This window comes from Carassius gibelio, chromosome B5, assembly GCF_023724105.1.
Source record: "Carassius gibelio isolate Cgi1373 ecotype wild population from Czech Republic chromosome B5, carGib1.2-hapl.c, whole genome shotgun sequence".
NCBI lineage: Eukaryota > Metazoa > Chordata > Actinopteri > Cypriniformes > Cyprinidae > Carassius > Carassius gibelio.
Window position 1 is genome coordinate 18,746,239 of NC_068400.1, and position 13,935 is coordinate 18,760,173.

Sequence of the window (13,935 nt, forward strand, 5' to 3'; positions counted from 1 at the left end):
AAAACACAAGGTTCCCGTTAACCACGGCTTGTTAGCCATTTTGAATGTTTCTTTAGCTGCAGGAACTTTCATATGCAGAGGCTGATTTTAATTAAAAATAAAATATTCCATTTTTATTTGTTTAAATGTCACGTTAAAACATCTTGAAAACTTTTGTACCCTCAGTATGATGTCCATCCTGGTCAACATTTCGGCCTCTTACAAGTTATTTTCAAAAGTTAGTGTTCTTGGTCTTATTGTAAAAGGAGTCAAAAATATCAATGAACAATATACTTGAGAGGAAATATGAGATTTAATGTTTGAAAAAATACATATTTGTGAAAATAATTTTATTGTACATCACAACCAATTTGTCAAATAATTAAAAACATTTAAATGAACATTATTTGTGTGTAAAATGTTAGCTGCTCAGAAAAAAAAAAAAACAGTGTGACAGATGAGCATGGAGTCATTTTGCTGTGATATAAGAGGAAGGAAGTACTGTATAAAGGATTGAGGACAATATATGCTGACAAACTTGGCCATGGAAGCATAAGTGGTAACCTTGACATAATAAGCACAAAAGAGCCACAAAGTATATTGTCTTCTGCAATGTTAAAACAGTTTATCCATCCAGAAGGCTCATTCGTTGGTGCCATTGGTGCAATTCAATTTTAGGAGGTATTAATTTATAAAGGTTGTTCCAAAACTTTCATGGTCCAAAGTAACAGATATACCAGTAGCAATAGCAGAAGACAAGCCTTGTATAACTTCACTTTGAATGTGTACTTGTATTGTGTTACTGTCTATTTCTGTATTGCAGTAACACAATATCTGTACACAGTTCTGCTTCAGATGAAATTTTTATCCACAAAGAATAGTAACACGAGATAAGGTTTCTTTCTGAACGGTTTTGTTGCTGTGCAATGGTTTGATGTTAGTGAAATTGTCAAACAAAGCAAAACAAAAGGCAATAAAAACAGAAATATTGTGAAATTTTATCAAATTTTTAAATAACTGTTCTTTATGTTAAAATATTGAAATGTAATTTATTCCTTCAATACAAAGTTGAATTTTCAGCATGTTTAGTGTCACATGATCCTTAATTATTCTAATTTGCTGATTGGAACATTTATTATTATTATTATTATTATTATTATTATTATTACAGTTGAAGATAGTTGCTGCATAAAATTGTGGAAACTTCAAAAGAACATTTATTTATGCAAAATAATAACAACGTTATTAAATATCAATGTAAAGAAAAAAAGGAAATATGCTTCTATCTGTCCTTGATACATTCCAAATGCTATTTTATCAGTAACCCACATTTCTTCTAATGGCGTTTCCTAGCAGATACAGGAATTATTAGTATCGACAGACAGAAAAAAGGATCCTTTCAAATATGACACAAAAGTCAGATCACTGATTAAAGTGTTTAGAGCATTAGAACAGACACTTTTTTGTGTCTAGTCACCATGAGCTTAAAGTTGTTCTTCTTTCTATAGGGGAATCCTGCATCATGTGACAGAAGCCAACAAAGGGCGAATTCACTCTCAGTTCATGATGTAACAGAGTGTAAAACTGCCCACTTTTTCAGTGGCCTTGGTTCCATAAGTGTTTACCCATTCATTTTCTCTATGGGAATTTAATATCAAACTCTTAAGTGTGTAGAGAGACTGGAAAGCTTTATGGAAGCAGGCAATCTCTGCTACTGTACACTCTTTTGCCAAATTCAGGTAATTGAAAGCAAGTACAGAGGATGCATGAAATAACCTGAATGTGTTATTGATTCTGAGAAAGCTGAATCACTCCCTATCCCCTACATAGTGCATACTAGGGTGCCAGCCATTTTGTAAGGTTTAGTGGTTGGGGGGATGATGCCTCTTGGTTAAAATTAAGTTGAAAAGAATAGCAATTATGTGAAATAGAAAGCTTTGACTAGAAAGAAGTAAAGAAGAAATTAAAGAAATTAATACTTTTATGTAGCAAGGATGTATTTAAATGATTAAAAGTGACAGTCGAGACATTGATCATATCATTATAAATTTATAATGTTAAAGCTTCTTTTTAAACTTTTTAATGATCAATGAATCCAGATTATTTTTTTTTTACACATTAGGTTTCAAAATTAATAATAATAATAATAATTGTTACTTGAGCAGCATATCAGCTTATTATAATGATTTCTTAAGAATCATGTGACACTGAATACATTTTTTTAAAACATTTAATGTATGATATCTTAGTGTATTGAAAGTAAAGTTAAAAAAGGAACAGATTAAAATAAATTTTTCTAAAAACAAACTCAAACACATTATTTTTACACATTAAAAAAATTTTATTTATTTATTTTTATAAGACAGCAGTTTGAAAACATGAGCTTTTTACAGAATACACATGCTTTATTCCTTACTATTTTGATAATACAATATTTAATAGGGTATCATCTATGGATTATTCTGTGAAACTTAGCCTACCTGAACATTGTCCAGAGCAAAACACTGAAGCTCTTCTAAGTCATTGAACCAGCCTTCGCTCCCATAATTCTTAGATAATTGAATAATGTAAAGAGCATTACATTATTTTGAGATACAGATACTTTAATTTAACATAAATTATTTAAATCATGGCCATCCACAAAAATATTGACTGTAGTGACTAGTAAATATGCTCAGATCATATATTACAGCCAAAATCTGTATACAACATTTTTGAGAAAAACAAACAAACAAAAGCTACCATCTAGGTTTAATGTAATTCTTTATTGCAGTATTAACATCAGTAAACTGTCTTTTTCTCAATAGCTGACACACACAGGTTCAACTTTGTATCAGTGTTATAGACACTTTCCATGAAAAGTATATAAAACCTTTTGCAAAAGTTTATTTTTCAACAAAATAGATTAATCAGAATGGAGTGCTTAACCAAAAACCTCAAGATGTCAAATTACATATTATTATAATATAATTTTCTTTTTTAAAATCACTATTTGAAGGGAGCTGGCTCAGATAGAGCTATTCAGTGTTTTTATGTAAATAAATCTCCTGTGGACAGTTTTTGTCTGACAGTTTCTATTCCACAGAACATGGTTTTTCTTAGTCTGGTGTCATGTTTATACATAGGTATTAATACGTACATTTTTGTATGTTTTTATTGATGCTAAAACGTACAGTTTAGACGTATTTCAATATTTAATATTACAGTATGTAAACACATTTCATTACACCAAATACACAAAATAATGTTCTTTTTCTAGCAATATCATGTGACCCCTTTAATACGTACAAATCGCTACATATTTTTAGCTAAAAACTTACAAATATTAAAGGGGGGGTGAAATGCTATTTCATGCATACTGAGTTTTTTACACTGTTAAAGAGTTGGATTCCCATGCTAAACATGGACAAAGTTTCCAAAATTAAGTTGTACGTTCGAAGGAGTATTTTTGTTCCAAAAATACTCCTTCCAGTTTGTCACAAGTTTCGGAAAGTTTTTTTCGAGAATGGGTCTGTGTGACGTTAGATGGAGCGGAATTTCCTTATATGGGTCCTAAGGGCACTTCTCCCTGAAGAGCGCGCGTTCCCGTATAGCAGAGCAGAGACATTCACTGATCAGAGCGAGAGATCTAAATATCACAAAAGAAGTGTGTTTTTGGTTGCCAGGGCAAGACAACCCTGCACAGATTACCAAAGAAAAAAAAAACAGCATTAAGGGACCAGTGGATGGAGTTTATTTTTAAAGAGCATCAACGGAGTTGTGCAAGTGTTTTTGTTTGCTCCCTGCATTTGGAAGATGCTTGTTTTACAAACAAGGCCCAGTTTGACGCCGGATTTGCATATCGTTTATTTCTTAAGGATAATGCAGTTCCAACGAAAAAGGGTCACGATTGTGTGTTGGAACCGCAGGCGGTGAGTAAAACTGCTTCAAATATATCTGTATTGTTAACTTAGCTATCGGCGCATAAGCACATCAAGTAAACAACATGCGATGTTGTCATCAAACTGCACTTTCCACATGTACACCTTAAAAAAAAAAAAAAAAGACGACGACATGAAGTGGAACTTAGTCATTTTCCAAAACCGCCAAGCAAATATATACAGTTTCAATACATACTACATAGAGACGTTCTGCTGTAGTCCTTGCTGCTGCTGCTCTTGTTAAATTTCAGCCTCTGGATCTGATTCTGGATCATAAATATACGGCTGAATCTGACTGTTAGCCATGGTTTGTTTTGGATGATGGTTTTTTCCTCACGGTAATGTCACAGCTTCCAGACGCTGACAGCGCAAAAGCCTACTCGTGCTCATGATTCTTTAGCTCCGCCCACACGTCACGCCTCCAGATGCTTGTGTTTTTCCGGGAAAAAAACGGTACAGACTATCTTTCTCTTATAAATATAATAAAACTAAATACTTTTTGGAGTTATGAAGGATGCAGTACTACTCTATAGGTACTCAAGATTAACAGGATATTGAGTGGAAACGAGCATTTCACCCCCCCTTTAATGTATCTTTTGTATCAAGATATTCCTATCAATGGATTTTTATAATTTTATCAATAAGCAATTTAGATTTTTAGACCCCTTAACCTACTCATTTTCTAGTGAATATAAAAGGATATAAAACGCAATTGACTGAAATATGCAGGAAAATAATCATTTTACAATATAGCATTAAAATATTTGTATAGGCTCTAATCCCACTCCTACCCATAAAATGTGAAAGAAAGTGAAATGCTGCGACACTCCGGGTAGCAGTTGGGGGTTCAGTGCCTTGCTCAAGGGAACCTAAGTCATGGTTATTGCTGGTCCGAGACTCATACCCACAACCCTAGGGTTAGGAATCAAACTCTCTAACCACTAGGCCACGACTTTGCAAAAATGTCAAAAGAGGTACCAAAAATAATGCAAATGATGATGCGTTGCACCCGCGGTCCTGTCTGGCAGAATACAGTAGGGTCGTGTGAGCCAGAGCAGAATTTATGTTGTTAATTCACTGAAAATATTTTCTGATCCACTCCATGAACTTGTGAAGGCACGTGCAACATTCAAACACACCTCACCAGAATCATAGCATGTCACAATCTGTGACGAATGCAGGAGGCCCTGTCCCAAATGGCACCCTAAATCCTTGCGGTCTTCGAGTCCACACTTTCGTGCTGTAATGCTGCTCTGACTGTCGGGTAAAAGTCTGCCGCAGAGCTTGCCCCAGTGCAGGTTCGACAGAAGTGCAGACTTCTTTTCCATTATCCATTTTCATTAACTAATATTATCAAAGATTAAAAGATACTGTAAGAAATGTATTGATCATTGTTAGTTCATGTTAATTAATACATTAACTACAGTTTACCAACGACACCTTATTGTAAAGTGTTACCTCTTAAATTTACCTTCATGTGACTTCATATGACTTTTAAGGGACATTGTCAGTGAGAAGTAATTCAGTGAAGAGGCCCACTTCATGTGGCTAGTTACACTCTGCATCAAGAAATGATCTGTGATAATTTTTAAGTTCATCTGAATGAATGTGCAATGTACCTGTATTTGACGTACCATAAACTCTAGTGTGAAGTCCCATATCTCGCCATCGATTTGTTTCACACACATGCAGAGAGAGAGAAAGAGAGAGAAAGAGAGAGAGAGAGAGAGAGAGAGAGAGAGAGAGAGAGAGAGAGAGAGAGAGAGAGAGAGAGAATTGACGTGCTACATGTAAAGTATATTCTTTGTTATATTATTAAAATAACAGCGTTCCTTAGGAATTCTTCAGCGTTTAAGAACTGCCGGTTTCCGGTAGTGGGCGGAACTTCTTCTTCTTCTTCTTTTCAAGTTTAATGGCGGTTGGCAAACCAAACTTACAGTTTTTTTCAATCGCTAACAAGCGCTTAACCATACTTCAGGATACTTTTTCTAAAATCTTAACACAGACTCACACCTACAAAACACAATTGGCCAAATGGATAATTTCCTTCTCAAAAACACATTTTGTTAAATTTATACTAAATCTTCATTTCAAAATAGAACACATCTTTCTCTGCACACAGCAACTTTACCAAAACACTGGAAATCTGACTCAAAATTAAATTATTCTGTCAAAGAATAACACTTGTTTTCACCTCACAAGTTACATGCAGTCAATCAAAGTACACCAGGTTTCAAAATACTGGCTATTGTTGACATTACAAAAACTGCATAGACTTTTCAGTCTCAGTTTTACAGGGATTTGCATGCAGAACATGCAATTCACTGTTTTACACTGAATTTCTTGGTTAGGAACTGCATGTCCAAATGTACAGTAATGTTCACATTCAAGCATTCCAGTAAAAAGCTATTTTTTTCCTTTACTGTTTACTGCAGGAGGTATAGTAGAAACACGGTATGATAGAACAGAAAAGGTTTGACAGTATTGCTTACAGTGAACAAAATATCCATAAAACACATAAGAGCATTCTGAACAAAAAAACAACAACAGCAAAAAGGCCAGAATAAAAAAAGAGAGGGGGGGGGTAAAATAAAAACAATCTCTCACTGCTCCTCTCTTTGCTCCTGCATATCTCACTGCTCCTGCTCCTCTCACTGCTCCGGCTCCTCTCACTGCTCCGGCTCCTCTCACTGCTCCTTTCACTGCTCCTGCTCCTCTCACTGCTCCGGCTCCTCTCACTGCTCCTCTCACTGCTCCGGCTCCTCTCACTGCTCCTTTCACTGCTCCTGCTCCTCTCACTGCTCCTGCTCCTCTCACTGCTCCTTTCACTGCTCCTGCTCCTCTCACTGCTCCGGCTCCTCTCACTGCTCCTGCTCCTCTCACTGCTCCGGCTCCTCTCACTGCTCCTCTCACTGCTCCGGCTCCTCTCACTGCTCCTCTCACTGCTCCGGCTCCTCTCACTGCTCCTCTCACTGCTCCTTTCACTGCTCCTGCTCCTCTCACTGCTCCTGCTCCTCTCACTGCTCCTTTCACTGCTCCTGCTCCTCTCACTGCTCTTGCACCTCTCACTGCTCCGGCTCCTCTCACTGCTCCTCTCACTGCTCCTGCTCCTCTCACTGCTCCGGCTCCTCTCACTGCTCCTTTCACTGCTCCTGCTCCTCTCACTGCTCCGGCTCCTCTCACTGCTCCTTTCACTGCTCCTGCTCATCTCACTGCTCCGGCTCCTCTCACTGCTCCTTTCACTGCTCCTGCTCCTCTCACTGCTCCTGCTCCTCTCACTGCTCTTGCACCTCTCACTGCTCCTGCTCCTCTCACTGCTCCTGCTCCTCTCACTACTCCTCTCACTGCTCCTGCATCTCTCACTGCATCTCTCACTGCTCCTGCTCCTCTCACTGTTCCTCTCACTGCTCCGGCTCCTCTCACTGCTCCTTTCACTGCTCCTGCTCATCTCACTGCTCCGGCTCCTCTCACTGCTCCTTTCACTGCTCCTGCTCATCTCACTGCTCCGGCTCCTCTCACTGCTCCTTTCACTGCTCCTGCTCCTCTCACTGCATATCTCACTGGGCCTGCTCTTCTCCCTGGGCCCCTTGCTCTTACTCTTCCTCGTCCATACATTACAGTGTTTGTCTTTTTCTGTTTCTGTTTCCAAAAATATCACTCTTCAAAGTCCTCCCTTTATTGTATAAGTGTCAATGTAATAGAAAAAAATAACCCCTGCCATTGAGTCTAAGCCAGATTGGAATCAGTTGTGGTTGGCCCAATTTACACAAAATAAATCAGCTAAGATATATTGTTTTTGAACTGATATCATTGCAGAAGCAGAGGTTTTTATACTGTATCTAAGGTTTGGAACATTGTTTTTGCTATTGTGGGATGTTGTGTGTTAACATTTGTAAATACTACCAAAACGATCCATAATTTTGTTGGGAGGTATAGATTGTCTGTTCAGAAAATGTAAGCATTGTGGAAATGTGTTCAATGAATCCATATTGTGTGAAAACGACATGAAATGTGTGAATGGTATGGCCACAATAGACAGATGCTGTGCTAATTGTGTTTAGAGTTTTGAAAATGTGACAACTGCTTGGACAAATGCTTGTTAGCAACTGAAAAAAAACTGTAAATGGTGCATTCCCGCCACCTACTGGATTGGAGTGTAGATAACGTTATGGTAGTAGTGACCTAAATTATGTTAATTAAATGAGTGTTTTTAAGAAATTAAATAATTCCTCGTATATTTTAAATTGCTTTGGGCCATTACCTAATAATGCTTGGGTGGAAAAAAACTTCCATTTCCATTTCTCTTAATGCTTAAAATAATGTACATCTTTCTCTTGCATACGCCTCACATTTTAATAATACATGTTCTACTGTTTCCATATTTTCTGAACTACATTTGTCACAATACCCAGTCTGGTGTTTCCCAATCTTGACCATACTTTGATTTAATAGACAATGGCCGATGCGCATTCTTGAAATTAAAACATCCTTCCTCTTATTTTCAATGTTTTTTCTTTCTAAACCAACTGTTCCTTGAATGTTGTATAAATGTCGACCCTTATTTCCACTGTCCCACTCCTGCCATTTCTTCCTAATTTCCTTTGCTATTATACTTTTTATCTCAGTCTTACTCAATGCAATATTAATATAAACTTCTGTAAATGTAATGGCCTGTTTAGCTAAACTATCCTCCACTTTGTTTCCTACCACCCCCATATTAGCCGGTATCCAAGGAAAATGAATAATGATTCCCAATTGTCCAGTTCTAAAAAGACTTTGTAATATTTCATAAATTAAGTCCTGTCTAGCTAAATAAATACCACTTGCAAGACTTTCAATTGCAAATAGAGAGTCTGTGCATATACAGTATTGTTCAAAATAATAGCAGTACAATGTGACTAACCAGAATAATCAAGGTTTTTCGTATATTTTTTTATTGCTACGTGGCAAACAAGTTACCAGTAGGTTCAGTAGATTCTCAGAAAACAAATGAGACCCAGCATTCATGATTTGCACGCTCTTAAGGCTGTGCAATTGGGCAATTAGTTGAATTAGTTGAAAGGGGTGTGTTCAAAAAAATAGCAGTGTGGCATTCAATCACTGAGGTCATCAATTTTGTGAAGAAACAGGTGTGAATCAGGTGGCCCCTATTTAAGGATGAAGCCAACACTTGTTGAACATGCATTTGAAAGCTGAGGAAAATGGGTCGTTCAAGACATTGTTCAGAAGAACAGCGTACTTTGATTAAAAAGTTGATTAGAGAGGGGAAAACCTATAAAGAGGTGCAAAAAATGATAGGCTGTTCAGCTAAAATGATCTCCAATGCCTTAAAATGGAGAGCAAAACCAGAGAGACGTGGAAGAAAACGGAAGACAACCATCAAAATGGATAGAAGAATAACCAGAATGGCAAAGGCTCAGCCAATGATCACCTCCAGGATGATCAAAGACAGTCTGGAGTTACCTGTAAGTACTGTGACAGTTAGAAGATGTCTGTGTGAAGCTAATCTATTTTCAAGAATCCCCCGCAAAGTCCCTCTGTTAAAAAAAAGGCATGTGCAGAAGAGGTTACAATTTGCCAAAGAACACATCAACTGGCCTAAAGAGAAATGGAGGAACATTTTGTGGACTGATGAGAGTAAAATTGTTCTTTTTGGGTCCAAGGGCCACAGGCAGTTTGTGAGACGACCCCCAAACTCTGAATTCAAGCCACAGTACACAGTGAAGACAGTGAAGCATGGAGGTGCAAGCATCATGATATGGGCATGTTTCTCCTACTATGGTGTTGGGCCTATTTATCGCATACCAGGGATCATGGATCAGTTTGCATATGTTAAAATACTTGAAGAGGTCATGTTGCCCTATGCTGAAGAGGACATGCCCTTGAAATGGTTGTTTCAACAAGACAATGACCCAAAACACACTAGTAAACAGGCAAAGTCTTGGTTCCAAACCAACAAAATTAATGTTATGGAGTGGCCAGCCCAATCTCCAGACCTTAATCCAATTGAGAACTTGTGGGGTGATATCAAAAATGCTGTTTCTGAAGCAAAACCAAGAAATGTGAATGAATTGTGGAATGTTGTTAAAGAATCATGGAGTGGAATAACAGCTGAGAGGTGCCACAAGTTGGTTGACTCCATGCCACACAGATGTCAAGCAGTTTTAAAAAACTATGGTCATACAACTAAATATTAGTTTAGTGATTCACAGGATTGCTAAATCCCAGAAAAAAAAAAATGTTTGTACAAAATAGTTTTGAGTTTGTACAGTCAAAGGTAGACACTGCTATTTTTTTGAACACACCCCTTTCAACTAATTGCCCAACTGCACAGCCTTAAGAGCGTGCATATCATGAATGCTGGGTCTTGTTTGTTTTCTGACAATCTACTGAACCTACTGGTAACTTGTTTGCCACGTAGCAATAAAAAATATACTAAAAACCTTGATTATTCTGGTTAGTCACATTGTACTGCCATTATTTTGAACAATACTGTAACTGATAGGATTGGCTGAACTTCACTCCTATCACTTCTTCAACCCACTGTAATGCTAATATAATTAATATTAATTCTGATGTAAATACTCAAATGTGATTTTATGTTCTTTTTAAAATGTTGACTTTAAATTGAGGTATAAATACTGCTGCAGATGTTGTACCAGAGTCTGGATCTTTTGAGCCATCAGTATATATCTGGATGGCACTATAATATACATGATCTATGTAATCTTGTACCGTTACGCTATCCAGGATATTCTCCGCATTATGTTTATCTTTTTGTAACTGGATATCAATAGAAGGCATGGGAAAAAACCAAGGAGGAATTGCTGGCAGAACCACACTGGTGGCAATATTAAAATCACTAATCCCCATGTCTCTTGCTTCCTTATTAATAAACCATCCAAAACTTTGTTTTGTTTTTTATGAAAAGTTTTTTATGGTTATATTCCCAACAGTCACTTAAAACATTCTTAACTGGATGATTTTCCGATTGACCTTTTGCCCAGTATCTCATTCTTAACTTAATACTTCTCATTCCTAGTGGCATTACTCCCGTCTCAATGTTAAGTGATGACACTGGTGATGATCTTATTGCTCCACAACATGATTCTGAATTGCCTCAATCTTAGCAAGTTGATTTTTTGAGGCAGAACTATACACCATGTTACCATAATCTATATTAGCTCCAATTAGTGATTGCCAAGTGATTGCCGATATGCTCCCCATTCAGCTCCAGCTAGACATCTCATTATATTTATCACTTTTTTACATTTGTCTATTTTTCTCTGTATATGTACTCTGAAATTTAATTTTGAATCCATCCATACTCCTAAAAACCTAACAACTGACGTCTGCTCCAGTGTTTCTCTATACATTTTAATATCTATAGTAGGGTTCGTCTTCTTTTTTGAAAAACAAATTACTTGTGTTTTTGCCATAGAGAGCCTAAAGCCCAATTTATTTGCCCAGTTTTCTATCAAGTTGACAGCATTTTGAACCTTTGCCTGTACAAACTTAAAATTCCTACCTCTTTTCCATATAGCAGCATCATCAGCATATAAGGTTTTCCCTATCCCAGGTTCTATCTCAGAAAAGATATCATTGATCATTAAGTTAAACAAAATAGGACTACTGACACTTCCTTGAGGAGTTCCATTCTCGATTGAATAAATAGGAGGATACACACATCCCACTCTGTCTTGAATGGTTCTATTTAACAGAAAGTTCATAACCCAGTTATACATTTTACCTTTTATTCCAATCATATCCAGCTTAATTAAAAGTCCCTCCTTTCCACAACATATCATAAGCCTTTTCAACATCAAGAAAGACACCTACCAAAACTTCTTTATTTATCTGAGCTTTTCTTATGTCAGCTTCCAAACACAGCACAGAATCCATAGTGTTTCTCCCTTTCCTGAAGCCACTTTGAAAAGGGGAGATGATATCCCTCCTCTCTGTAACCCCGCACCGGCCGGAGAAGACGACGGACGAATAATACCGGCTGCCAGAGAATAACTTAAATACTTCTCCATTGCTTCGCGCTCTGGCGCGGAGAGAGAATACAGCCTCCCACGAGGCGGAGAAGCACCAGGGAGGAGATCGATGGCACAGTCGTACGGTCGGTGAGGAGGAAGAGATACAGCCCGGGACCTGCTGAAGACCGACCGCAGATCATGGTAGCAAGCAGGAACTCGAGAAAGATCCGCCTCCTCCTCCTGTAGGGAAACAGAAACAGAGACCGGGGAGAAGGCAGACAGAAGACAATGTGTATGACAATACTGACTCCGTGACAAAACTACATTGTCTGCCCAGTTAATGTTCGGCCTGTGGCAAACGAGCCAAGGATGACCCAATACCAAAGGGACAGATGGAGATTTACAGACTAGGAATCTGAGGTCCTCCTGGTGGTTCCCGGAGGTAAGAAGACTCACCGAATCAGTGATCCGAGAGATCTGCATAAGTGGCCTGCCATCGAGTCCGTGAGTGACTATTGGGGACTGCAAGGATTGGATGGGTATATCCCAAACGCGAGCCCACTCTTCATCTATGAAGTTGCCCTCTGCTCCTGAATCAACGAGTGCTGAAGCCTTAAACAAAGTGTTTTTAGTAAACAGAGACACACACAGAAGAGTGCGTGATCTGTGAGCAGGGGATTGGCAGTACCACTCAGATTAACCCTCTGTGGCGAACGAGCAGCCTTAGCTGGACAGGAGTGAGCTCGGTGTCCTTGAGCAGCGCAATAGAGGCAGGGACCCTCCAACAGGCGGCGTTGTTTCTCCTTGTGCGTGAGGCGCAAGCGATCCACCTGCATAGGCTCACACTCCTCGGTAGTCTGGGATGGAGGGACGAACGTGACAGGCTCGGAGTCTGCTCGAACTCGACGGCGAAGCTGTCTCCTGGCGTCTATGCAGAGGGACAGACTGATAACATCGTCCAATCATTCTGGAACCTCGCGGGAAAACAGTTCATCCTTGACTGAGTCATTGAGACCCTCTAAAAAGTGAGCGATAAGGGCCTCGGTGTTCCATCCACAGGTAGCGGCCAGGGTACAGAACTGCACCGAGTAATCTGCCACTGAATGCCTGCCCTGTTGAAGGCGCGCTAACAGTCAGGACGCCTCCTTGCCAAAAACAGACTGATCAAAGGTCTTAACCATCTCCTCCTTAAAGGAACTGAAGTCCGAGCAGCACGCGGCCTGTGACTCCCATACCGCAGTCCCCCAATCACGTGCTCTACCAGAAAGCAGGGGGGGGGGGTGTTCACTCTCGGCTCAGAGGAGGAATCGGACGGGAGAGGCCCGGGAGGCGGTGAAGGGAATTCCTGTCAAGTGAGAAGGTTGAGTCGACCCATTAAATCCGCGATCTGAGCCAACAAGGCATCCACAGAGTGACGGGTGGAAGACAGTTCCATCTCATGACGGCCCAGCATCGCTCCTTGATGCTCCAGAGCCGCCTGCCAGGTTGAGCTCTCTGCTGGGTCCATTCTTGGTCAGTGTGTGGTGTCAGGACAGATGAGGACCCAAGAGCGGAGTGAGGCTGAAAATTAGTATTTTATTAAAGAGGACGTCTTAACGTCAAAAAAACAACAAAACCCCTCTGGCGGGGAAAAATCAGTCTTGACTTCAGTCAGGTCGTGCGCTCAGCCTCCGAGAACGCCAGGAGAGAGGGAGCAACTAATCCAAAGCAGCAGGCAGGAGAATAGTCGGGCAGACAAGGGGTCAAGCGAGGTGCAGACAGGGCTGAGAACGGCGGGCAGTACCAGAGTCAAAAACAGTCCAGGTCGACAACCAGAAGAGCGGTTCGAAATCCTCTGAGGGCAAAGCACAGGTTACACTAACTGGACAGACAAACCAACAAGCGAACTGACCAGAACAGGACAGAACCGAAGCCAAACGCCAAAAGGTCACAGAACACACTGACAAGGATGGGTGAAAATCAAGCAGAATAAATAGGGTGAGTAATGAGATAGAGGGAACAGGTGCGTCAGACAAGCCGCAGCCTAGATTGCAGAGCGAGATCAGCTGGCGCTAGAG